General features: G+C 50.3%; 1 protein-coding gene across 34 annotated transcripts in view; it reads right to left on the reverse strand.

Annotated features, from left to right (window-relative positions):
- Positions 1 to 25,485, reverse strand: part of FOXN3 (forkhead box N3) — a 457,141-nt gene that overhangs the window by 252,599 nt on the left and 179,057 nt on the right. For 2 of the 34 annotated variants that reach the window (XM_051825945.3, XM_051825947.3), the window contains exon 1: positions 872 to 1,182. The exons of 28 other annotated variants lie outside the window; for them this stretch is intronic. The gene's annotated coding sequence lies outside the window, so the exon portion shown is untranslated. Of the gene's footprint in view, positions 1 to 871; positions 1,183 to 15,703; positions 16,059 to 25,485 lie in introns of those variants that run through there. 4 more of the 34 variants (XM_070065522.2, XM_002719607.6, XM_070065513.2 and 1 more) reach the window with 4 other exon arrangements.

The following is a 25,485-nucleotide window of genomic DNA, read 5'->3' on the forward strand; positions in this document are numbered from 1 at the left end:
AGGGAGGCTTGGTTTCTTGCCTGGTATCTAAAAGTCTCCAAATTATCGATAAAGCTGAGATGGGCTAGGTGTGAACAGATGCTGGCGTGGACTTGAACAACACACGCACACAGTCGAGGAACCCTCGCCACGCCGAGCCGGGGAGCCCGGAGTTTGGGGGGCCGGCGCCCCCGGGCGCGCGCGCACGCGCCGCACTCGCGTCTACTGTACTTGTCAAAAACATTTCAAGGGGACCTGCGGGAGCGGCGATTGGCCGCCCCGCGCGTCCATCAGCGGCGTTGCCAGGCGACGGGGAAACTGCTCCGCTCGGCGCTTACGGGGCGATCTGGAGCTCGCATACCTTCACTGCCGGTCAGATGTCATAAACCTTTTAGTAGCCGCCGCGCGGCGAGCCCCAGCCACGGATCAATCGGAGCCCGCCGCCCCCCAACTTGTCCAGAGCCCAAGGGGGGGGTTCGAAGGCCACTGGGGTGAGGAGGGGTCGGTCCGAGGGCTCCGGAGACGGTCGCCTCCTGCACGGCTGGGGGGGGGGGGCTTTGTTAGGAGCCCGCTTCCCTCCGTGGGGTCTCCCCCTGGCCTGCATCCCCAGCCAGGCCGGGGCGGCGGGGACCCCTCCTCGCAGACCTGACCGGGTCTTTCCCCGTCGGAAACCCGGGCTCCGGGAAGGGCGCGCACGTCGGGCAGGAAACTCTCCGGCCCGGGCAACTTCCCCGCCCGGGGCTCCCGGGCTCCCCGCCGGGCCAGGCCCTCCCGCGGGACTGGAAGGGTCCCGGGGGCTTCCGGGCTTCTCCAGGACGGCTGGGGCAGGCCTCCCCGGCAGGCGCCCTGCCTCCTACCCCACCCCCAGCCCGCCGGGGCAGCGCGTACTCACCTGGCCGGAGCGGGCGCGGGGGCGCGGGGGCGCCGCTGCCCTTCAGCGCAGCCGACAAACTTTCGCGGGCGCCCAGCGGGCATCGCTCGGGGGCCCCGCGAGGGACGCGCGGGCGCGGCGCGGCGAGGCCGGGCCGGCGGGCGGCGGGGGGCGGCCGCGGGCGCGGGCGGCAGGGGCGCGGGGGTCGCGGCGCGGCATGGGACCTGCGGCGTCCGCCGGGCGCGCCGCGCGTCCTCCCGCCGGCCCCGCCGCTCTCCCCGCCCCGTCCCGCCTCCCGCTCGCCTCCGCCGCGGCGCGTCGGGCCGGGGCGCGCCGAGCGGCGAGAAATTGTTTCCACTGCAAACAAAAAAAGGCGACACATGACCAGGCAGGAGGAGGGGGAGCGCGGGGAGGGAGGGAGGGAGGGGCGGGGAGGGCCGGGGCGGAGGGAGCGGGAGAGACGGAAAACGTGGGCCGGGCCGCCGGCGGCCTGGGGCGCGCGGCGCGGACCCGCCGGGGAGGCCCCTGCGCGCGCTCCCCGCGGCCCGGCCCGACCCGCGCCTGGCGTCCCGCGCTCCCGAGGAGCAATCGGCTCCGGGCCGGGTGCGGTGAACTCGGGGTCCCGTGCCCCAGGGGCGGCCGAGGGCGTGGGCGGCGGGGCAGGTGGGGCCGGCGGCGCGTGGCCGTTTCCTCCCCGGGCTCCAGCGCTGCGCCGCTGGCAACGTGTCGCCGGAACGCTCCTGCCCCATCCGCTTGCCTTACATGGGTCGAAAGTAAAAATAAAAAGAATTACGATGCGGACGAGGCTGGTGAGGGAGGGTGAGACTTCTCCCCCAACTACTGCGTCCTGGCGGGCCGCCTGAGCCCATGTCGGCGCCCACCGCCAGCCCCGGGAGGAGAGGTGCCCGGCCTCCCGCCCAGGTGGCCCGTGTCTGCCAGGGGGCGGTTGTGGTCATCACCGGGCAGGAGATGCGCCCCCAGGGCCACACCGGAGGGGCCCCTCTGGCGGGAGGTGCTCAATGCCCAGCCGGCTTGCGGGCCTGGAGCGAAAACCAGTCTCCTGGGCGCACGCAGCTCTTCTCGGAGCGCGACTGCCGACTCACAAGCCACGCAGCCAATGGCGAGCCAAGGCCCCTCCAGAGAAAGGCCACCCACTGCTGAAGGCACACCAACCAGCTGCCTCCCGAGAGGATGAAAGCCAATGAGTCGGACAGGACACCCTTGTGGAGACATAAATAGAAACAAGGTTGTACTCGCTCCCAGGTAGCCACGCGGGTCGATTCCCTACAGCGGAGCCCGGGGCTCTCTTCCCACCACCCCCATTACGCCCACCTGAGCCATCGTGAGCTTTGTGACACTGCAGAACCAACAGCCCGGTGTGCCCCCCAACCCCGCCGGCGGCACCTTTCCACCCAGCCCAAGGGGATGGGAAGGGAAACGCTTCTGAAAATGTGTTCTGCTTCCAAAACCAAAGGAGCCCCGCTCAACCCGAGTCAGGTTAGTGTCCCCAAGCAGGCTTCAGGAGGGCAGATGGCAAACCTTTTGGCAAGGAAGTGCCTCCCCAACTCAGGGACTTGGCCCTCACTACTTCCCAGGGCTGTGACAACGCCTACTGGGGGACGATCGGGGTGGAACCCTAGACACAGCCTGAGGTCATCCAGCCCCACCCCTTTTATCATTGAGTGCACTGCGGGACCCACCCCAAGTCACCAAGCAAAAGGTAGGAGGTGGCACACTACATCATCTTGAGACTCAGGGCCAGGACTGGTGGCAAAGCCAGGATCAGGACAAGCTCAGTCTCCAGGCCCCCCGGCCCCCATCAGCACATCCGTTGAGGGTGCTTCAGCTGAGACTTGGTCCAAGCCCCTGGCTGGCCTGGAAAAGGCAGAAATCACCCTCATCCATCACCAGCTCCCCAGCCCACCACAACACTCTCTACTTTAAGTAGCGGTGGCACGTTATTTTCACCCCAGTCTCTCTTTCCTCCGAGTGGCAAGATAAAGCAGGTGAGCGAAGGTCGCTGCACACACAGAAAGTGTCTTTAAAACTCTGCAAGCACCTAGCAAACTCCAGTGACTCCACAGAACGTGGAAGCAGAGGTGGAGTGTGATGAGGTGAGCTGCCTTTCTCTCCCTCTGCCTGCTTTTGGTTTCTTGCATTCTCAGACCTATTTCTTAATTTCTCTTCTCCATTACAGAAGCAGTAAGAGATGTGAGGAAGTGCAGGACCTGCCCATCTGTCTGTCTGAACTGGGGGGGTGGGGGATCCAGACGTTTGCTGTAAGCCAAAGGAGGTCTCCAGGCGGCCTTTTCTGCGCTCAGGACATGCTCCCCACTAGAAGGCTGCGTGGGCCAAATCCGTCTGGGAGAACACCCCAGTCTCCATTCTCTCAGAAAGCACCCTGTGTCTTAGAGGCCCAGAAGTGACAAAATAACAAGTTGAGCCCCTTATAACATTGTTGACCAACACCTTTACAGCTGAATCCTACCTGCGTCCTGGAACTCTGGGAAATACCGGAGACTTGATGGTACTGGGCTGGAGAGCACAAAATTACAAGAGGTCTTAAAAAGTTTGGGGCAAGTGGGCTAAAAGACAAGTTCATTTTGGTGTGGAAAATTTGAAATCCCAGCACTTTGAGGAAGTCTTCAAAAAGTTTATAGAAAATGTGTATTAGCAAAACACTATGCATTGATTTCAAAAAAATTTACACCAATATAACCTTCAATTCCATATTCCATGAACTTTTTGAAGTACCCTGAGCAACCGCGTCCCTCTCCTCCCTGTCAGATGGCTTTCTTGCTCACTGATGGCCACACACGCCTGCCGGCACCAAGTCTTGCAGTCATCTGAGTCAGTGGTGCTCAGATCTTCCACCACACAGTTCAAAATCTCAGGGAAACAATCTGATTGGCCTCGTCCAAGTCAGGTGACTGCCCCCTTCTTCCTCCCTCCCACAGCTGAGACAAGGGGCCTGGGGGAACAGATGGCCTGGACAAGGGAAGAGATGCAGTGAGATGAGTGGGTGTTCCATTTGTGGAAGTAGGGAATGGTGTTCTATACCTGAGCTGCTTGGCTGGAGATGCCCATCAGAACCACCTGGGAAGCCACACCTGGGAAGCCACACCTAAGGAGTCTCCCAGAACGTGACCCAGGAATGTGCATTTTCAAAAAGCACCATGGACTGATTCTGTTTGCAAACTCTTGTTCCAGGTAGGAGAAATGAATGACACCAGCAGATTTATCAAATATGACGACTTGATTGCCATAGAAGATGCACTCCCATGTTGAATAAATATTTACGGAGTGCCCACCATGTTCATGGAACTATGCTAGGTGCCACAGAAACAAGGTCTCTGTGTCTAGGGGCACATGTTAGTAGACAAGAGGACAAACATCCTAATCACTCTGAATAAATACCAGGGGGAGCAGCTCATATACTCTCTAAGTTTAGAGGACAAAGGGGCTCCCTGAATATCGTGAGCCCAGAAGTTGCACTAGATGCAATAGGATTAAAAAAGATGAACGGAATGGGATAGTGAAGCCAAGATGAATTTTGGGAGAGGAAAGACGACATAAGACCTTCACAGGAAATCCGTACAAAATGGGAATGCTTTTTAAAGATGTGTTTTGGAGGCCGGCACCGTGGCTCACTAGGCTAATTCTCCGCCTAGCGGCGCCGGCACACCAGGTTCTAGTCCCGGTTGGGGCGCCGGATTCTGTCCCGATTGCCCCTCTTCCAGGCCAGCTCTCTGCTGTGGCCAGGGAGTGCAGTGGAGGATGGCCCAGGTGCTTGGGCCCTGCACCCCATGGGAGACCAGGAAAAGCACCTGGCTCCTGGCTCCTGCCATCGGATCAGTGCGGTGCGCCAGCCGCAGCGCGCCGGCCGCAGCGGCCATTGGAGGGTGAACCAACGGCAAAGGAAGACCTTTCTCTCTGTTTCTCTCTCACTGTCCACTCTGCCTGTCAAAAAAAAAAAAAAAAAAAAAAAAAAAAGATGTGTTTTGGAGGCAGGTTTGCCCACACCCCATATCAGAGTACCTGGGTTCAGGTCCAGGCACTGCTTCTAGTCCCAGCTCCCTGCTAATGTCACCCAGAGAGACAGCAGGTTGTGACTCAAGTAACTAGAGGCCCTGCCACCTGTGTGGGAAACTAGGATGGAGTTCTGGACTCCTGGTTTTGGCCTGGCCCAGCCCTGGCTGTTGTGGAGAGTGAACCAGTATTGCACAGAAGATCTCTCTGTGTCTGTGTAATTGGGTGAAAAAAATGCTAAAGTGGTGATGTTAGAGTTGGGGAGTGATTTCTTTCGCCTGCTTCTTTCATACTTGTTCATTTTCCAGAGTTTCTGCAATGAACACCCATTGCACATGGAATGTTCTAAAGTTGGCTGTGGGACTCCAGAGCAGTGGTTCTCAAACTTGGGAGTCCACTGGAACTAGCTGGAGGGAGGACTTGCTGAAAGGAGCCACCTGCCTTTGCATCCCCTCCCAGCGCCCACTCCCAGGTGATGCTGCTGCTCCCACTGCTGGCCCGCGGAGTTAGAGAAGAGTCCTAAGAGTAGAAACAATGACTACAGAAGAACCTTCAGAGGGAGAACCAGTAGGATTTGGGAAATGATTGAATATGAGAAGAGAGGGAGAGATTATGGTCGGAGATAAGGCCTTAATCATGGGCTGACTGGCTCTTAGAGATAAGGCACTAGAATGATCTTGGTAATGGATCCAAAACAAAACAAAACAAAAAGCACCTTGCTTCCTTCCCCTCTGTGAAGACCACAGCTGGAAGACCCCAGACCTCTTGCCCAGTTGGAAAGCTTGGTCAGGCTTCCTTTGGCTTTCTGGTCATCCTCTCCTGGGGTTGCCCTTTTGTAAATTCTTGTTGTTTTCGTGACCCATTCTGAAGGGTGGAGCCTGGGAAAAGGCTTCTTAGAATTCTCCAGCAGGGAACAGAGCCAGGAGGCTTAGGGGAGGGGTGTGTGTCAAAGGAAAGTGTAGCTGAACCGGTGCAGCCAAGTTCATTAGCTCAGGTGCCCCCGCCAAACCCAGGCTTGTCACCTTGCCTACTGGCAGCAAACTGAAAATATAGAACCTGTCAACTCCTCTGAGCATAAACACAAGTGCAGACTGGTGATCTGGAATCCAGATTTAGTCAACTCACAGAGAGGACTAAGAACCAGGACAAAGAAAAGATGTAGCCACCAAGGCCGGTGCTGTGGCGTAGCAGGTAAAGCCACCACCTGCAATGCCGGCATCCCATATGGGCACCGGTTCGCGGTCTGGCTGCTGCACCTCCGATCCAGCTCTCTGCTATGGCCTGGGAAAGCAAAGCCAAGATGGCCCAAGTCCTCGGGCCCCTGCACCTGCATGGGAGACCCAGAAGAATCTGCTGGCCCCCGGTTTCAAATGGGCACAGCTCCAGCCGTTGTGGCCATCTGGGGAGTGAGCCAGCAGATGGAAGACCTCTCTCTCTCTTTCTCTTTCTGCCTCTGCCTCTCTGTAACTCTGCCTTTCAAATAAATAAATCCTAAGGAAAAAAAATCAGCAACTGCCCTCCAAGAAACGGGGGAACTCTGGGAGCATTTCTGCATTCTGCACAGGAAGCCACCGCTTGCGACACCAGCATCCTGTGTCAGAGCACCAGTTCAGGTCCTGGCTGCTGCACTTCTGATCCAGCTCCCTGCTAAAGCACCTGGGAAAGTAGCAGAAGGTGCCCCAAGTGCTTGTGTCCCTGCCCCGGATATGGAAGACCTGAATAGAGTTCCTGGCTTAAGCCTGGCCCAGCCAGCCCTACCTGTTGGCCGCTATTTTGGGAATGAATCAACAGATAGAAGATACCACTCTCTCTTTCTCTCTTTGTGTGTGTTTGTTCCTCTCTATTGATCTGCCTTTGAAATTAAGTATTCATTAAAAAAAAAAAGAAAAAGTAACCATAGCTCTATCTGGCAGTGACAGCCTGCCCACGCAAACATGCTTGTCGCAAAGAATCTCCATCGGTCTCCAGAAGAGAAGAGGAAACCCCAATTCTTACGCCATGGATCGAAGTGCCCAGGACGCTCTAATACCACCACAGCTGTGCACTAACAGGAGTGTATGTGTTGGCGGCTCCACTGCCCTCTGCCAGCCTACAGGAGGAAATGTAAGGCTTACAGAGGATGCCCCTTCAGAAGGAAGCAGCCCCCAAAGCACCCTGAGTCAAGATGAAATGGATTGGGGTCAGCACGGTGGCACAGCCCATATGGGTGCCACTTTGAGTCCCAGCTGCTCCACTTCCAGTCCAGCTCCCTGCTCATGTGCCTGGGAAAACAGCTTGGGCCTCCGCACCCACAGGGGAGACCCAGATGAAGCTCCTGGCTTAACCCAGCCCTGGTCATTGCAGACATTTGGAGAGAGAACCAGTGGATGGAAGATCTCTCTTTCTCTGTCTCTGCTTCTCTCTCTCTGTAATGCTGCCTTTCAAATAAGTAAATACATCTTTGTTGATAATTTATTTTAAAAGAAAGATGAGATACCTTCCCAATAAATACATTTTGGATTTTAAAAAATTGAAAAAATGCTCACCAAACCTAATAGCAAGGCCAGAAATGGTGTGGTATAGTGCGGTTGGACACACTGGTTCAAGTGATTTTATCATTTACTAGCTGGATAACTTTGGTAAGTGCATGCCTTTCTCTTTTCTGAGTTGCCCCAGTATAGCAATACCCACTTCATAGGACTGTGATGAAGACCAAATTAATTCAAATTTGTAAGGAACATGTAACACGCCTTAGCACCTAGAAAGCATGATTTGTGCTAAGTAAATAAACCAAAGAATTATGTTTGACTGCATAGTGATTTGAATTTGTGGGCACATCAGAATTCTGAAATGAAACACAAACCATAAATGAGGGAATTCTTGACATTCATATGAAAATGGGCAAATAATTTTAACTTATTACTGTTCTAACTCCAAGAAGAAAATAAATTATCACCCTGTTAAGAGGGCAAATTCAGAAAAAAATAGAAACAAAAATGGGACTGTTCCCACAAAAAAAAAAAAAAAAATGCTTAACCACAATAATAATCAAAGAAATGTAAACTAAAGCAATTGTGATATTCCACCTACTGGGTCAGCACAGACTTAAAAGGAATCACTATGGTAATACAGGTATGAGTGATCGTAGGAATGTGGTCGGGTACAACTTTGCAAGAGGGAAGGATGAAAAAATGAATTAAAATTCAAATGAGCATAGCCATTTATCCTGAACTTCCAACCTCCAGGAAAGAAATCCCAACAAGACAGTTAACTGCCCACCCCCCTCACCCCCCCGGACTGCCCACAGGAGGCAATAAGTTCTTGAGGGCCCAGGCACCTTGTTGTTTAAAAGACTGATTTGAAAGGCAGAATGGCAGAGAAAGAGGGAGACAAAGAAAGAGAGATATTCCATCTGCTGTTTACTCCCCAAATGGCCCCAACAGCCTAGTCTGGTCCAGGCTGAAGCCAGGAGCCAGGAACTCCATTCTGGTCTCCTACATGGATGGCAAGGGCCCAAGCACTTGGGCCATCTTCTACTGTTTGCCAAGGCACAGCAGTAGGAAGCTGGATCAAAAGCAGAGCAGCCAGGATTCAAACAAGCTCTCTCACACAGGGTGCCAGCATCGCAAGCAGTGACTTAACCTGCTGCACCACAACACCTGCTCCGATTCATGCCCCCTTTTTAAAAAAATATTTATTTACTTATTTGAAAGTAAGAGTTACACACAGAGAGAAGGAGAAGCAGAGAGAGAGAGAGGTCTTCCATCTGCTGGTTCACTCTCCAATTGGCCACAACTGCCAGAGCTTCACAGATCTGTAGCCAGGAGCCAGGAGCCTCCTCCAGGTCTCCCATGTGGGTGCAGGGTCCCAAGGACTTGGGCCATCTTCTACTGCTTTCCCAGGCCAGAGCAGAGAGCTGGATCAGAAATGGAGCAGCAAGGACTTGAACCAGCGCCCATATGGGATGCCAGCACTACAGGCAGCGGCTTTACCAGCTATACCACAGCGCCAGCCCCAATTCATGTCCTTTTGATTCAGGAGTGGACAGCCAGAATTTCTACCTAGTGGCTGACATGTAGAGGATGCTCAGTAATATGTATCGAATAAATAAACTGAAGGGTGAAACAATGTATTTGGGAAGGTGTTCACTAGGACATTGTTTACAATGGTGAAAATAACAAAATCGCTGGAATGAGAAGCTGGTTATTACATGATATGGCCACAATGGACCCGTGTTCTCTTTTTTTCCTGCCCTTTGCATTTTCCATTAGTTTTAAGCCAAGCTTTCCCCTTTTCTGAATCATTTTCACATTCTCATACCCTGAGTGAGGATGTTTCAAAAAGTTCATGGGAAAATGGAATTAAAAGGTAAGTTTATTTTGTTACAATTTTTTTTAAATCCACATATAGTTTGTTCATAATATGCATTTGCTATGAACTTTTTTTAAAAAAAATTTAATAGGGTTTAACTATTTTTTAAAGATTTATTCATTTATTCAAGAGGCAGGGTTACAGACAAAGAGAAGCAGAGACAGAGACAGAGAAAGGTCTTCCATCCACTGGTTCATTCCCCAGATGGCCACAATGGCCACAGCTGGGCTGATCCAAAGCCCAGGAGCTTCTTCCAGATCTCCAATGTGGGTGCAGGGACCCAGGCATTTGGGACATCTTCCACTGCTTTCCCAGGCACATTAGCAGGGAGCTGATCAGAAGTGGAGCAGCCGGGACTAGAACCATCGCCCACATAGGATGCTGGTGCTGCAAGCCAGGGCTTTAATCCGCTGCGGCACAGCACTGGCCCTGAAGGGCCAGTTTAAAGGTTTTGAATAACAAACTTTATTTTGAAACGTTTATGTAGGCTCCAAGATCAAGAGTTCCCAACACTTTTGAATTAAGAATTTGCTCTGGGGCCAGCGCTGTGGTGCAGCAGGTTAATGCCCTGGTCTGAAGCGCCGGCATGCCTTATGGGTGCCGGTTCAAGACCCGGCTGCTGCATTTCCAATCCAGCTCTCTGCTCTGGCCTGGGAAAGCAGTAGAAGATGGGCCAAGTCCTTGGGCCTCTGCACCCATGTGGGAGACCTGGAAGAAGCTCCTAAATCCTGGTTTTGGGTCAGCGCAGCTCCTGCTGTTGCGGAAAATTGGGGAGTGAACCATTGGATGCAAGACTCTCTCTCTCTCTCTCTCTCTCTCTCTCTCTCCTCTCTCTGTGTAACTCTTTCAAATAAATAAATAAATCTTAAAAAAAAAAAGAAAAGAATTTGCTCCCTCCTCCCCAGGGATTAAGCCGCAGCCTGCCGTGTTGGCATCCCATATGGGCTGAGTCCCAGCTGCTTCGCTTTTGATCCAACTGTCTACTAATGTGCCTGGGAAAGCAGTGGAGGATGGCTCAAGTGCTTGGGTCCCTTCACCCATGCGAGAGACCTGGAAGAAGCTCCTGGCTCTTGGCTTTGGCCTGGCCCACGCCCTGGTCATTGCAGCCATTTGGGGAGTGAACCAGTGGATGGAACATTCTCTCTCTCTCTCTCTCTCTCTCTAACTCTAACTCTAACTCTAACTCTAACTCTAACTCTAACTCTGCTTTTCAAGTAAGTAATTCTTAAAAAAATTTTTTTAAACAGAATAGAATTTGTGGGGAAGGGGAATATTTGCTATTTCCAAATTAATCTCTATAATAGTTATGCATAAAAGAAACCAAATGCATACATCTTAATTATTTTGAATCTGATAGAAAATCTGTTCCCAGCCAAGGCTCCCCACGTGACCAGAGCTGCTCTCTTGCCCTCCCAGGGCCACTCCCTGCAGTGCTGGAGCAGGCAGTTTCCACTGGCAGACGCTGCTGCCCAGAGCCCTTGGATTCCATCTACCCGCAGTTGATTCTCATTTTATCTGTGGCAGTTACAATGTATCACAAATGCAGAATTAGCCAATACCGAACCATGGCTCCCAGGGGACTTAGGTTCCTGTGATCACCACATTTTCATCAACTCATCAACACTCAGCCTTATTTTATCTGTGTTTCCATATATATATATATATATATATAGAGAGAGAGAGAGAGAGAGAGAGAGAGAGAGAGAGAGCGCGCGAGAGATTTGCCTTTCACACGGACCTCCCGGCCACTGGCAGCAGGACTCGTGGCAGAGGAAGCTTTTTGACCATACAGATTTTCTCCTTGGGGCACACTGTAATGGCCATGGGCTTGGGAACACCAGACAGCACTTCGACATGATGCCTGGGCACCATGTTAAACAACAAAATCACCAACAAAAAAGCACAAAATTGCAAAAAGCATTGCACTGAGTAGACCACCAAAATGATGCTTGTTGACATTATGAGTGCTGAAACAAGATGGTGAAGTGTTGCCCATTTGTCACCACTCAACACATCTGCCAGTGAGCATGAAAACAACGCAAGTATCAGATTGGGGATAACAAATAAATTTGAGGGAAGGGACAAATTCACAAACATGGAATCTGCCAATAATGAGGACTGACTGTATTTAATAAACCCTTGTGCCAGGGTTCTAAGACTTTGCAAATATGCACTGATTTCAACCTCACATTAATCATGCAAAGTAGGGACTATTATTAACCTCATTCCCGGTGAGGTCTGGCCACCTGCCCAAGGTCACACAGCTAGTTAGAGATGGGGCCAGGAGTCCATACAGTCCCCAGCATTTGCAATGTTCCAGTGGGAACCAAAGGCTGTTTTAGATCAATCCAGAGCACTTGGAAGTCAAGGGTATAAAGGCTAGGAGCAGCAGCAGGTCTCAAGGGAGGAAAAACTGTGACCAAGAAATAAGGAGGAAGAAAGAAGAGGGGAATGTTAAATGGAATGAAAAGGCATCACTTGCAAAAAAAAAAAAAAAGTTCATCTTCAATGTCATAATCAATACAGTATGGTGTAACTCTGTAACAGAAACTAAATCAACTAGATATTGAATGTCAGACTGTAAGTGCCTTGAGGGGCAAGGACCCTGCCTTACACTTCTAATCATGTGTGGCACAGTGGAAATTAAAAATATCGATTGCTGGGACTGATGTTGTGGTGTCACCACCTGTGGTGCTGGCATCCCACGTGGGCACCAGTTTGAGACCCAGCAGCTCCACTTCTGATCCAGCTCTTTGCTAATGTACCTGGGAAAACAGCAGAGGATGGCCCAAGTCCTTGGGCCCCAGCAGCCACATGGGAGATCAGGAAGAAGCTCTGGGCTCCTAGCGTTGGACTGGACCAGCCCTGGCTGTTGTGGCCATTGGAGAAATGAACCAGCGATGGAAGAGCTCTTCATCTCTTCCCTCTCTCTCTAACTCTTCCTTTCAAATAAATAAAAAATAAATCTTGAAAAAATAATTGATCGCCTAACAGAAAAAAGTTTGCTTTTTGTCCCTCTCCGAAGCTGGTATCTACTGGGTGTACAGATGAGTCAAAGCAAAGCATCATCAACCTTCTCATCCTCCAAAATGCCTAAGAGCTTTTATTGTTTTCCTGTCTCCGGCGAGTACACCAAGTACTACAGCCTCATGGGTTTTGGTAGCTACGTCTGCCAAAGTCTTTCCCATGCCAAGTAATAACTTCTCTCATTTTACTTTTCAGAGGGATGAGAAAGAAAACAATTCTTTGCTCTGTGATGGCCTTTTTAAAACAAAGGAAAAGCATCGCTTTTGATCAACACTCTGAGAAACAATGTTAGATAGATAACAGGTCCACCCTGTTGCACAGCGGATTAAGCCACCATCTGCAACACCCACATCCCATATGAGCACTGGTTCAAACCCAGGCTGCTCCACTTCTGATCCAGCCCCCTACTCACGCACCTGGGAAAGCAGTGGAAAATGGCCCTGCCCCCAACCCAGACGGAGTTCCAGGTTCTTGGTTTTGGCCTGGCCCAGCCCCAGCCATTGAAGCCATTTGGTAAGTGAACTAGCAGGAAGATCTCTCTGTCTCTGCCCGCTCTCTCTGTAACTCTGCCTTTCAAATAAATCAAGCTTTTTATTTATTTTTATTTATTTATTTATTTATTTTTGACAGGCAGAGTGGACAGTGAGAGAGAGAGAGACAGAGAGAAAGGTCTTCCTTTTCCATTGGTTCACCCCCCAAGTGGCCGCTACAGCCGGCGCGCTACGCCCATCCGAAGCCAGGAGCAGGTGCTTCCTCCAGGTCTCCCATGCAGGTGCAGGGCCCAAGGACTTGGGCCATCCTCCACTGCACTCCCCGGCCACAGCAGAGAGCTGGCCTGGAAGAGGGGCAACCCAAACAGAATCTGGCACCCCAACCGGGACTAGAACCCGGGGTGCCGGCACCACAACTTTTAAAAAATAGAAAGAGTATTAGATTAGAATATTACCCACACATGGCCTGCTGTACAAATTTCTTTTTTGGAAATCAGCAATGTACACAACTTACAGCAGTAGCCGAACCTAAGGGGTCTCCTCCATCAGGCAGTGAGGGTTACCTACACTTGCTGTTTGGAACCTCCCACCCCAAGTGCCTTTACTATCAAGATTCAGGCGCAGGAAAATGTGCCCATGTATTGTGAGGTGTGACAGTACATGAAAGCCCCATCACGTTGAGGGGCTGAGAGGCCAGAAAGGAAGTGGCCACGTGGACTGCAGATTCTGTGGGTGCGATCAGCAGCACTTCCCTTCTCTGCTCAAAGCCGTGTGACTCCGACTGGTTTTAAAGATTTGGCCCCCAAACAACCAGGCGTCCTTTTTAAGTTGGCATTTCTTCCAGAGAGGAATCCGAGCATCTTTCCTACATGGCTCACGCAGTGCTGGGCCAGCTGTCTGACAATATGGATCCCGGAAGGGGGTGCTGCCCACGGGGGTGATGGCAGCCTCTGTGCCTGTTGCTCACGGGGGTGGGGGGACGTCAGCGAGCTCTCAGAGCAGGGGTCCAGGCACTCGGCTGAGAGACCCCATGTGACCATCCCTCCACCGTAAGCGCCAACAGAGGCTGTCCAAGGGCCACAGCGCGCATGCAACAGAGAACTAGCCTTCCGGAGCGGGGCCAGTATCAGGGAGTGAATGCCATAGCTCTCCAGAGGCTGCCGCAGCCAAGTTCAAAGGGAGGGATGGTCCTTAGGGCATCCGTTCCAAAGAAATCCCACCGGTTACTGGCGTGCCCAGGCTGCTCTTCCCCACATACTAGCCTCCCAGGCAAGTCTCCAGGGCACAGCGAGGAGGCAGCTGCACGGGCTCACTTTCTCCTACTGATTTGGACCCGGGAGAGGAGGAGATGAGGAAGAAGCGAAGCCCCCTTTCAACCATTCTGGGCCTCTCTGTTGGCTGGCAAGGTCTTCTTGTGAACCCCCCACTTTCATCCTGGAAACCTGACTCAACAGCTTCGCCAGCGCAATTTCTCCATGGGCACCATCTTAATGTTCAGAATCGAAACATGGCAAGCCTGTCCGGAAACACCCTTCCCTCTCCAAACCCAGAAGGCATCCCCTGTCTGCGACGCCGGCCGGCCCGCGAGCCCCTGGCTCGGCTACTGCACAACTTGCCAGTTCTTGCTTTTTGCTTTTGAATCACTTGCAAGTCAAACCCAGCACAAAAACACTCATACCACGCAGGAGTTGCTGCTCATCTCTCTCTCTCTCTCTCTCTCTCTCCCTCTCTCTCTCCCCCCACCCCCTCTCTCTGGCAGACACAACTGCACAATTTGGTTTTCAAGCCCCCCCTTGGCGTGTCTCATTTTTAAACTTGGGGGTGCAAAAGGCATGTGAGACACGTGGAGAGTTCTTGGACCAGCCCAGGGCTAGAAAGGGAAGATTTCAAGGAAACACAAAAGCCAACGCAGACCTGAAGGGAAACAGGCGGCCCCACTCAGAAGGCAGCCAACTGCCAAACTGTCATTTTGCTCAGTGGCTGAACAGAAGGCTCGAGTAATGACAACCACAAAACTCATTTAAAGTCTGAAAAGGTGACTAATGAGCTCATTCATGCTGGCTATAAATTATTCACTACAACACTGATCCCGCGCAAGACACCCAGTAAAGTAAACTTTAAACACAGACACGGCCAGCCTTCTCAAGTGGAGCGAGTGATGTCTGTGAAACTTTTCACAATGACAGGGGTACTTGCCTCTCCCTCATCTATTGTCACAGTCATTCTTCTGTTTACTTTTTTTTATGGCCTTTAATCAAGTTTAAGCAGCCACAGCTGTTACACATTTATTTCTCTGTTGAGTTTTTTCCATTAGTTATTACGAGCAATCATGATGCGCTAAAAATAGCAGCAAATTATATTCTCTGGAAATTGAAGGCTGACCTTAAAATGAAGCCCAGGTCTTCAGAACGAATATTCATATGCACATGTTGGATAAGTGACAGCCAGGCACAAAGGCGAAACAAAAGTGCGAAGCATTTTCCAGTCTGGAAGAGGTTTTTAATTTGCTTCCAAATTCCCTCTGGTTGCAGTGGAAAACAGGTTGTTTCAAAACCTGGCGATATAGAACCCGCTTCCAGTGGTCACGTTTTGGTTAGGATTTTCATTAAAACTTGCTATCTTCAGTGAATAAAAGAGGAAGTATCCCATTTAGGCTTTTGCAACACAGATAAACACGGCAGCAGGTTTGCTGAAAACCCAGCAATTGCTCCCGAATACTTTCAGTTTCCTGTTTAATATTAAATAAAGAAGTTTAGCTCTTCTGTTTTTATAAGCTGTGCTATTTGCTGCTACTGTAGCAACTGAAAGCATTATGACTCTAAGGATAAGTAGTCCCATGTTTTTCAATCCCCTCCCCCTCCTTTTTTAAATCTTAGTATCCATTTCCAGGACACCGTATGAGTTCAGAGTTTCAAATCTAATAGATTAAAAAAAAAGCCTCTAAATAAGTACTTACATTAGCTCTTGGTCAGATCGCTGAACATTCTGTATTTTTAAACTGCTTTGAATACTTTGAAAAGGAGCCACAGAAAAGCCACAGAAAAGACTCACATTCAAATACTGCCGGATGGAGGTCCTAACTAACCAAAAGTGAAAGTTGCAAAGTTTGAAGCTCAGCTGCACCGGGCACACTTCTGATAGGAGAGGAATGAATGGTCCCGGGGTGCAGCCCTCACTCAAGGTAAGCGACCTAGTTCACGGAAGGCAAATGAAGACCCAAGCGTGAACTTCAACTTGAGCTTGGGCCAAACTCTGTCTCCACAAAAGGAAAACCTTGCACGTTGTGGTCACAGCTTCTCGCACACGAACTAAAGGCTCGTCCAGCCCTTGCTGTTGTCGGAAATGCAAAGCAATTTTTTTTTTCTTAAAGTAGAAAAAGAGGAGTCTTGCAATATTTACAGCAAAGGACTTTGCCACCTACTGACAACAATCTGGTTGGTCTCTGTGTGTGTCTTGCAAGGTTTTTTTCCCACAGGTTTCTGTATGTACTGAGAAGTCATTCTTTCAGGCCTCCGTGCAAGAGTTCTTGTTGTTGTTTTGATAGATTTTTTTTTAAGAGCAGTTTTGGGTTCACAAAAAAGCTAAGCAGACAGTATGGGGATTTCTAATGGACACCTCTCCTACATGTGCATGGTGTTGTTTTTTAATCAAACATGTGATGTAAAAACTCAATTCCAACCAAAGACATGGAAACACATCCCATCGAAGCTCAATGGCTCTGTGACTGTCCGATAACCGGATTCCAGTCCCCTGCTATGGAAGGGTGTGGACAAAATACTGCTTTGAAGTTGAGCTGCACATCCTTTCCTTTCTTCCTGCCAAGGTGTCTGACAGGCAGAGCTGGCCTCTGCCTTGATGGGTGGGAAACCTGGCATGCACAGAGACTGTGCTAACGCCACCTTGCTCCTGGATTTCCTCAGAAGACCAGGGTGGTGTCAGTTTCAGCTGAGGACATTCACCACCTGAACCACAGTCAAAACAATGAACACCAGGTACCCAATTACTGCGCTCCAAAGAATTATAAAACATGCATAACCACCAGAGCCCTCCAATGCTTCCTACATGCTGGGCACCGAGCCAAGAGCTTGACCTGCATTATTTATTTCACTCTTCAGCATCCATACGAGGGAGGAGCTGTCACCCTCGTGGACAGAGGAAGGCACTGTGGCTTACAGAAGAGAAGTCACTGGCCAGGGATCAGCACGGAGCGTTCGGAGGACTGAACGGAAAACGTTAGCCCCACGTCTCCTCGGCCTTTGGAGCCCTTCTCTTAAAGGCCACTCTCTCCTAAGCTACTGACCCGCTCCAAGTTCTGATTTCCAGGATCTCAGGATGTAGCCTGCAGCTGGTACTCCACTTCCTGGGCTGTGGCTCCCCGCTGGTTTCCAGTTTGGCCTGATTTGGATTTTGCGTAGGATTTTTCAGGCTGGCTAATCCACGCTCACTCTCACTTTCCACTCTCACTGCTGACGATGCTCACCCAGAGGTGGACACGTCCATGCAAAGGACAGGCATGCTTATAAAATACCAGAGTACCCAGGGCAATGGTCACACACCAACCTTGCATTCTTACCGCAAACTGAAGCACAAAGATTTTGAAAGAAGCTCATGACAGAGGCCAGGCCTGAAACTCTTACCTCCAGCAGCTGTGCAGATCCGTGTTTAGGACCTCTCCTGTCCTCATCCTACCCACTCCTGCCCTGTAATCCATCAAATGAACCATTTTCTAATATCCGACTACCAGAAGGCCAAACAATGGCTTCGTGTCAAGCTAATGCTTCCAGAACACAGACATTTGATGAGAAACAATTTTATGACTATTTTAAAAATATTTTATTCCAATTGAGAGATAAAGAGCAGACTCTTGTCTGCTGATTCACTTCCCAAATGCTTACACTGGCCAGAATGGGGCTGGCATGGTTGAAACAGGGGCACGACCTCAATCTTGGTGTCACATGTAGATAAGAGGAACCCAATCACTTGAGCCATCACCACTGCCTCCCAGGGTGTGCACTAACAGGAAGCTGGAGTCAGGGGCCAGAGCTCCAAGTCAAAGCACTCCGACACGGGACACAGGCATTTGAACCACACTAGACCAAACACCTGTCCCTGAACCATGTCATTCTCTGCTTTGTCTCTGGTTTAGAAAACCACCGACCACCACGCTGGAACTATTTCCTCAAATATTTATTAAAGAGAATTCAAAAAAGGCAAAAAATCAACCTTTGTGAATTTTGTAAATACTTTCAAAACGTAGCCAGCCCTGAGGAAAATACAGAGACTGTACTAAGAGATTAACTTTCTCCCTGTATGTTCTAAACAAGAGAGTGAGACTCACTAAGACCACCCAGTGCATCACAGGTGTTCCTGAGCCTCTGCACAGCCCTATCTACTGGAGATTGCGAGGGAATATGCACCTGTCGCTCAATGCTATTGTCTGCACCCATGTCATCTTCAGGGCCTACTGAACTCCCAGGGACTTTGCACCACCACCAAAGAGTTCATCCCCTCACAAGCCACCTCTAGTGCTTCCGTGAAAGCCTCCCTGACATCACGAGTGGAATCTCACAGAATCTCCATAAGAAGCGGGCACAGCAGAAAGCTGACGTCTGTGGCTTCATCCCTAGAAACCTTTGGCTCCCCACAAGGACCTGGTTCCATGGACATTTGGAGGAACCTGGCTTCTGCCAACACCGGCTCCCCCTGAATCCACATGCAACATCTCACAACTGCTGTGTGATGTGAGCATTACAGCAAAGAATCCAGTGCTGATGGGAATGAAAACAAACTTGGCCAGACCTTCCCCATCTCCTCCGAGTGAACCACCAAATTGCATCTACTGAGCAAAGATGCACTCCCTAAATCAGGGCAGGTTCTGTCCTCCATGTTCTGGGGCTCCCCTCTCACAGCCTCTACTGAAGATTTTTCTTTTATTTATTAAAAAGATTTACTTATAGGGCCAGTGCTGTGGCATAGAGGGCTAAGTCTCCACCTGCAGTGCTGGCATCCCATGTGGGCGCCAGTTCTAGTTCCTGCTGCTCCTCTTCCAATCCAGCTCCCTGCTATGGCCTGGGAAAGCAGTAGAAGATGGCCCAAATGCCTGGGCCCCTGCATCCATATGGGAGGCCCGAAAGAAGCTCCTGGTTCCTGGCTTCCGATTGGCCCGGCTCCAGCCATTGAGGCCATTTGAGGAGTGAACAGACAGATGGAAGGTCTCTCTCTCTCTCTCTCTCTCTGTAACTCTGCCCTTCAAATAAATAATATAAATCTGAACACATATGCATGTCTGCAGTTTCCCTTACAGAGCACTTCTCCCGTCTCCCTTCCCGACAGCACCCCAAATATCCCAGCCTTGTGGTTTGGGTGGGATTGGCCCCATCAGCAGCTCCAGCACTGCCGGACTGCTTGAAGGATGAGCGGACCCAGCCAGGACTCAGTGCAGGTGCCAGCACATTTCCCCTGTGGTTTTCTGTCACCTACAACCAGAAGCTTCTCAACAGATACCCATGGACAGTTAGTGCTGGACCCAACCTCTTTTATAAAAGGAAGAAACAGACAGAGATCTTTGATACATTGGTTCACTCCCCAAGTGCCTTCAACAGTAGAGGCCGAGTCAGGCTGAAGTCAGGAGTCTGGAGCTCAATCGGGATCTCCCACGCGGGCGGCAGGGACCCAGCTGTGTGAGCTGTCACCTGCTCACTTCAAGGATGTTTCCATCACCGTGAAATATATAGAAAACAAGCATGGACATTTGCTCACATCCCATACCAGGGTGCCTGGGTTTGAACTGCAACTCCACTACTGATTCCAGCTTCCTGCTAATACACACCCTGAGAAGCAGCAGATGATGGTTCAACTACTGAAGTTCCTGCTACCCACATGGGAGACCTGGACTGAGCTCCCAGCTCCTGGCTTTGTGAGCACTTGGGGGAGGGAACCAGCGCACAGGTTCTCTCTCTCTCTCTCTCTCTCTCTCTCTCTCTGCTTTTCTAATAAATAATCTTAAAAAATAGAGAAAACCATATTTTGACAAGTATAGTGACTAGACTGATAAGAATTTTTAAAAATGGGAGCATGTTACCAAATTATATGTCATCGCTCAGCACTTTTAAGCATGGCTTGGGGCCAGCATTGTGGCACATCAGGTTAAGCTGCCACATGCGATGCTGGCATCCAATATGAGTACTGGTTCTCCACTTCTGATCCAACTCTCTGCTAACATGACTTAGAAAGCAGTGGAAGATGGCCTGAGTCCGTGGGTCCCTGCACCCACCTGTGAGACTCAAATGAAACTCCTGGCTCCTGGCTTCAGCATGGCCCAGCCCTGGTCATTGCAGTCATTTGGGGAGCGAACCAGCAGATCAAAGATCTCTCTTTCTCTAATTCTGCCTTTCAAATTAAATAAATAAATATTTTTTAAAAAATAAGGCTTAATGTATAAAGCAGAGCCATTATAATAGCATATTAGTGATAAATGGAGATGAACCACAGAGGAGAATCATGGTTAATGAAGACACTAATTAGAACCTGAGACAAAACATGACTCCCACTGAGGTCTCAGAGTTTAACCCAAAGCTGGGCCATTCCTACCTCCTGGGAGAACAGTAGTTCAACTTTCTATACCCAAGTGCCTAGTCCAAGATGGAATGCTGATGGCGAGATCAGTGGTTAAGCTTACTAAGCAGTTACTGCATGACAGATATCACGCTAAGTGTTTTATTATCTGCTTGAGGTCATAAAAGGCTTCAAAAGTGGGGAGGGCATTTGGCATACAGTTGGGACACATGTGTGCCACGTCAGAGTGCCTGGGTTCGAGTCCTGGCTCCCCTCCTGATGCCAGCTCCCTGATGACTGTACCCTGGGGCAGCAGGTCATGGGTCACGGGAGACCAGCATTGAGCTCCTGGCTCCTGGGTTCTGCCTGGCCCAGCCCTGGCTGTTGCAGGCATTTGAGGAGTGAGCCAGTGAATGGGAGATGATTCATCTCTTTCTCTGTGTGTGTGTGTGTGCATGTCCACCTTTCAAATTTAAAAAGAAACAGCTTCCAAAGACCAAAGTAGACAGTTAACAAATGATACTGAATGAATGACTGTTGTAGAAATTTAAGATTCTATTTAGTGTAGATGACAACACATTCTCCACCAATTCAAAAATCGTAAAATTGAAAAGATGTGTGTCAATAAAGAAAACAATAAAATATAAGCCAGTTAACTCTGATTGAGGACTCACTGGTAGACCTCCCAGCTGAGGTAGAAGGCCTCTCCCTCCCACAGGCTTCTTCCTGGGTTCTGGAAGCGGTCCCAGCAAGGTGCTGCATCAATTTCCAGAATTTAATATCAGACGCTAAGGATGATCTTTGGCCCAGCTATCAAGATGCTGCTTGAGGGGGCCGGCTGCAGCAGGTTAAAGCTCTGGCCTGAAGCGCCGGCATCCCATATGGGCACCGGTTCAAGACCCAGCTGCTCCACTTCCGATCCAGCTCTCTGCTATGGCATGGGAACACAGTGGAAGATGGCCCAAGTCCTTGGGAGACCCGGAGGAAGCTCCTGGCTCCTGGCTCCTGCTTCAGATTGGCGCAGCTTCGGCTGTTGCAGCCAATTGGGTAGTGAACTGTTGGATGGAAGACCCCTCTACCTCTCCTCTCTCTGTGTAACTCTTTCAAATAAATAAATAAATCTTAAAAAAAAAAAAAGATGCTGCTTGGAATGCCCACCACTCTGGATCACAGTGCCTCGGTTAGAGTACCAGCTGGGCAAGATTACAGCTTTCTCGCTAATTCCGCAAATTTTGCACATCCTGGGAGGCAGCAGATGATGGCTCAAGAACTTGGATCCTGGGGCTGGTTCTGTGGTGCAGTGGGTTAAAGCCCTGGCCTGCAGTGCCAGTGCCCTGAGGGTGCCAGTTTGAGTTCCAGATATTCCACATCAAATTCAGCTCCCTATTAATATGCCTGGGAAATCAGTGGAGCATGGCCCAAGTCCTTGGGCCCCTGTACCCACATGGGAGACCTGGAAGAAGCTCCTGGCTCCTGGCTCCAGTCTCCAGAACAGCTCAGTTCCAGCCATTGCAGCCATTTGGGGAATGAACCAGAGGATGGAAGACCTCTGTCTCTACCTCTCTGTGTAACTCTGTCTTTCAAATAAATAAAATAAATATTTTTTAAAAAAGATAACTTGGATCCACCCAAGTGGGAAGCCAGATTGAGTTGCCTGCTCCTGTTGCAGGCATTTGGGAAGAGAATCAGTAAGTGCAAGATCTTTATCTTTCTCTGTCTCTGTCTCCCTGCCTTTCAAATAAAATGAAAATAAGCAATAAATAAAAATTTTAAAAAAGACAATATACAAGCATGCATAAAATTCCATAAAGTCTTACAGCTTCCATTTGAAAGAAACTTCACATTTCCCCAAATTTGACAACAGTCCTAAACATTTACATGACATTACCCATAACTACCTGTGAAGCTAATTATTTTTTTCTAAATCTACAATAAAAAACAAATCCTAGCTAACCATGCTGAGGAATCAGCAAATTATCTTGCTATTCACTCTAGAGAAGATGGCATTCCACAGTCACTGTCATTTGAAGAAATGATCAAACAGCACACAGTTCCAAAACTGTAGAGGAAAAAGTAATGCAGACATATGTCAGACAGCTGATCAGTAATCATCTTGTCATTTTTCTGGGTTTTGTAAGGTTGAGGTTGTCTGTTTTTCAGACATACATGTTTTTATGTTTTCTTTCCTCATTTGAAATAAATGCTCTGATTACACCTGGTTTTGTACCTGGGTACTCTGAAAATGTTCATTGGAAAATGGAATTAAGGCATAACTTTATCTTGGTGAAAAGAATTTTGAAGTCCATGCAGTTTTTCATAATAGGCACTTTCCATGAACTTTTTGAGGATACCACGTGTGCATTTAGATTTCCATTTTTTAAATTGTATTTTCTATGAACTTTTTAACATTCCCTGGTGTTTGTAATTGTACATTGTTTTCTCAGACAGGATCTCCACAAATCAAATGTGCTTTCAGCCACATAAAGTCTGCATCCACCCTGTGTGTGCCTTGCTCATAGCTCTTCCTAATCTAACACATCCTGCTCTTTGCATTAAGTGCTGTACCCTAGTCTCAAACAGGTTACAGTGAACTGCCGAGGGCTACCCAGCCGGAAGGAGGCAGAACGGGGGATCACACCCAGCACTCTGACTCCACAAGGTTCCTAGTTAGGGTGGGACCCTGCCTGCCTCCCCCAGCCCAAGCAAAGAAAGCGCCCCCCTCCCTTTTCTGATCCAGGGGTGCCCGCCTGGCCCTGCCTGCTATCGCAGCTTCCAGGCAGCACGTACAAGTACAAGGCTGTGGGATAAAGGCTCCACCCAGACTCCTGGAGTAGTGAGCCCTACAAGGGGAAAGGGGCAGGTGTCTGGCATAGTGTGTGCGATGCCCACATCCCGTCCCAGGGTGCCGGGTTCCAATCCAGGCTCCTCTGCTCTGGATCTGGCTTTCTGCTAATGCACACCTGAGGGGCAGCAGGTGATGGCTCAAGCGGTTGAGTACCTGCCATGCCCACAGGTGACCTGGAGTGAGTTCTAGGCTCCTGGCTATTGAGGGTATTTGGGGAGTGAACCAGCAGATAGATGATCTCTCTCTCTCTCTCTTTCAAATAAAGTGAAAATAAATGCATTTAAAAATAATTTAAAGTTTGTTGAAAATGGAATTAAAAGGCTATTTTAGTGCAAAAAAATTTGAAATCCATCCGTAGATTTTTCATAATCCCCATCTTTCAGGGGCTTTTTGGAGCAGCCTCCTATTAGCCCAGAGTTCAACCCTGTGAAGGGACGGCAGTGGAGTCCGCGGTGGCCATGGCAACCTCCAGGTCAGGGGAAGACCCTGTCTTTCAGTGTTGTTTATGGTTCAGGTGAAGCTGGTTGTGCAATACTCACATCACGTTGACTGGGTGCATGTGTCCAGGCCACGCGGAGGGATGCAGGCTGACCCCTCTGGCCGGAGCGAGGCGATAAGGAGAGAGGACTGGGCGGGGGTCTGAACACACACAGGGGAGCCTGAACTGAGCAAGGCTGGGGCTGGAGCTTCCCTTCCCCCAGCCCCCTCTCCCAAGGCCTCTCCCGGCCCTCAGGCCTGGTCTTCCAGTGGCCACCCGGCCTGACCCACCCCTCTAAGCACATAACAATTGCCTTTGCATAATGGTTTATGTACAAGGCACTCCCCACCAACTCAATTCAAGGCTCAAGTTTTGTACCATTCATTTTGTGTTAAAAATGATGAAAGTAAGGCCGGCGCCGCGGCTCACTAGGCTAATCCTCCACCTTGCGGCGCCGGCACACCAGGTTCTAGTCCCAGCAAAAGGAAGACCTTTCTCTCTGTCTCTTCTCTCTCACTGTCCACTCTGCTTGTCAAAAAAAAAAAAAAAAAAAAAAGATGAAAGTAAAAAGCGGCTTGGGAATGATCTCTTGGGGCAGTAGTTAGGCAAGCAGAGAGGAACTCGGGGAACTTTGACTTGACCATGAGAACAGCATCACTGACAGTTTTGGGTGCCCAGCATCAGCCTTGGGGTATTGGCTGTGCCCCAGACACCCGACCTGCCTTCCACAAGCTTAGACCAGCCAGCAGGGATAGGAGGAGGGTATAGAGATGCAAAGTCCTGGAGAGAAAGAGAAACTGCTGGTGTTAGCATTTCTAAAGAAGTGAAGGCTCCCCCTTTGAGGAAGGAAGGGTGGACCTGGGCTGGAGGTCGGGATACCAGGGGGCACCACGGACTGCACTTGGGTGAGGGAGCTCTTCCAAGTCCTGCCCAGCACTAGGACAGCAGTCACCCTAGCCTGAGGTTTGGGTCTCAGCAACCTGAGGAACTGGGACCAGTTGATGCCTCGCTTGCCTCTCAACATCCAAGTCCATCCAGCTCTCCCTCTCCAGTCCCCACGCTCACCCATGCCATGTTCTAGAACAATTTCTCACGTAGAAGTAAGGCACAGCTTTCTGATTCGCTACACCTGTCCCTGAGCTTCATCAACAAGGGCACCCCTGAGAATCGGGTCTGCTCTCCAGGCTCAACTCAGTGTGCTAAGGAGACTGTCAGGAAGCCTGCTGGGGGAAGGTGTCCTACTACTACTGGCCATGCTAAGGCAGCCAGGCTGACAGGAGCCTGTGTGTGTGAGAGAGAGGGGGGCAGATGGAAAAAGGAGAATTTCTATGTGATGGAACATGAAGGCCAGCCTTGAAAGCAAGCCAGCATTTACAAATCAAAAGACTTGCCCGTGTTCAATGGTCTGGTTAGGTGGGTCTAGCCCTCTCCCTGGGGGCAGCTTTGGGGACTCTCACCTGCCCCTCAGCAGGGGGCCCTTGTGAAGTGCTGGGAAGGAACCCACACCCAGAAAGCCCTCCACCCAGCAACACCCCAGAAAGGGCGTAGGGGGAGGAGAAATGGAGGGCCCACACCCAACAAGCCTAAAGTCTCCAGTCTCAATGCACACTGGGCCCCTAGCCCTTTCCTGAGATGTCTCCCTGGGCTGTCAGGGGTCCTCTCTTCACTAAACTTTGCTACCTCCCTTACCTGCTACTCTCTGTCTCACATCTGAATTCTTTCTCATGCAAAGACATGATCCCTGAGCAACTGGTCAAAGTCAATGAGAAACTCTTGCCGAGCCCCCAGCAAGCTAAACAGGTGGGGTCTGTGCCACAGCCAGGAAAGCGCTAGGGAGCTTTGCCAAGGGAGGGACTGTGGG

This window comes from Oryctolagus cuniculus, chromosome 20 (assembly GCF_051225735.1).
Source record: "Oryctolagus cuniculus isolate XC-2025 breed Fujian yellow rabbit chromosome 20, ASM5122573v1, whole genome shotgun sequence".
Lineage (NCBI taxonomy): Eukaryota > Metazoa > Chordata > Mammalia > Lagomorpha > Leporidae > Oryctolagus > Oryctolagus cuniculus.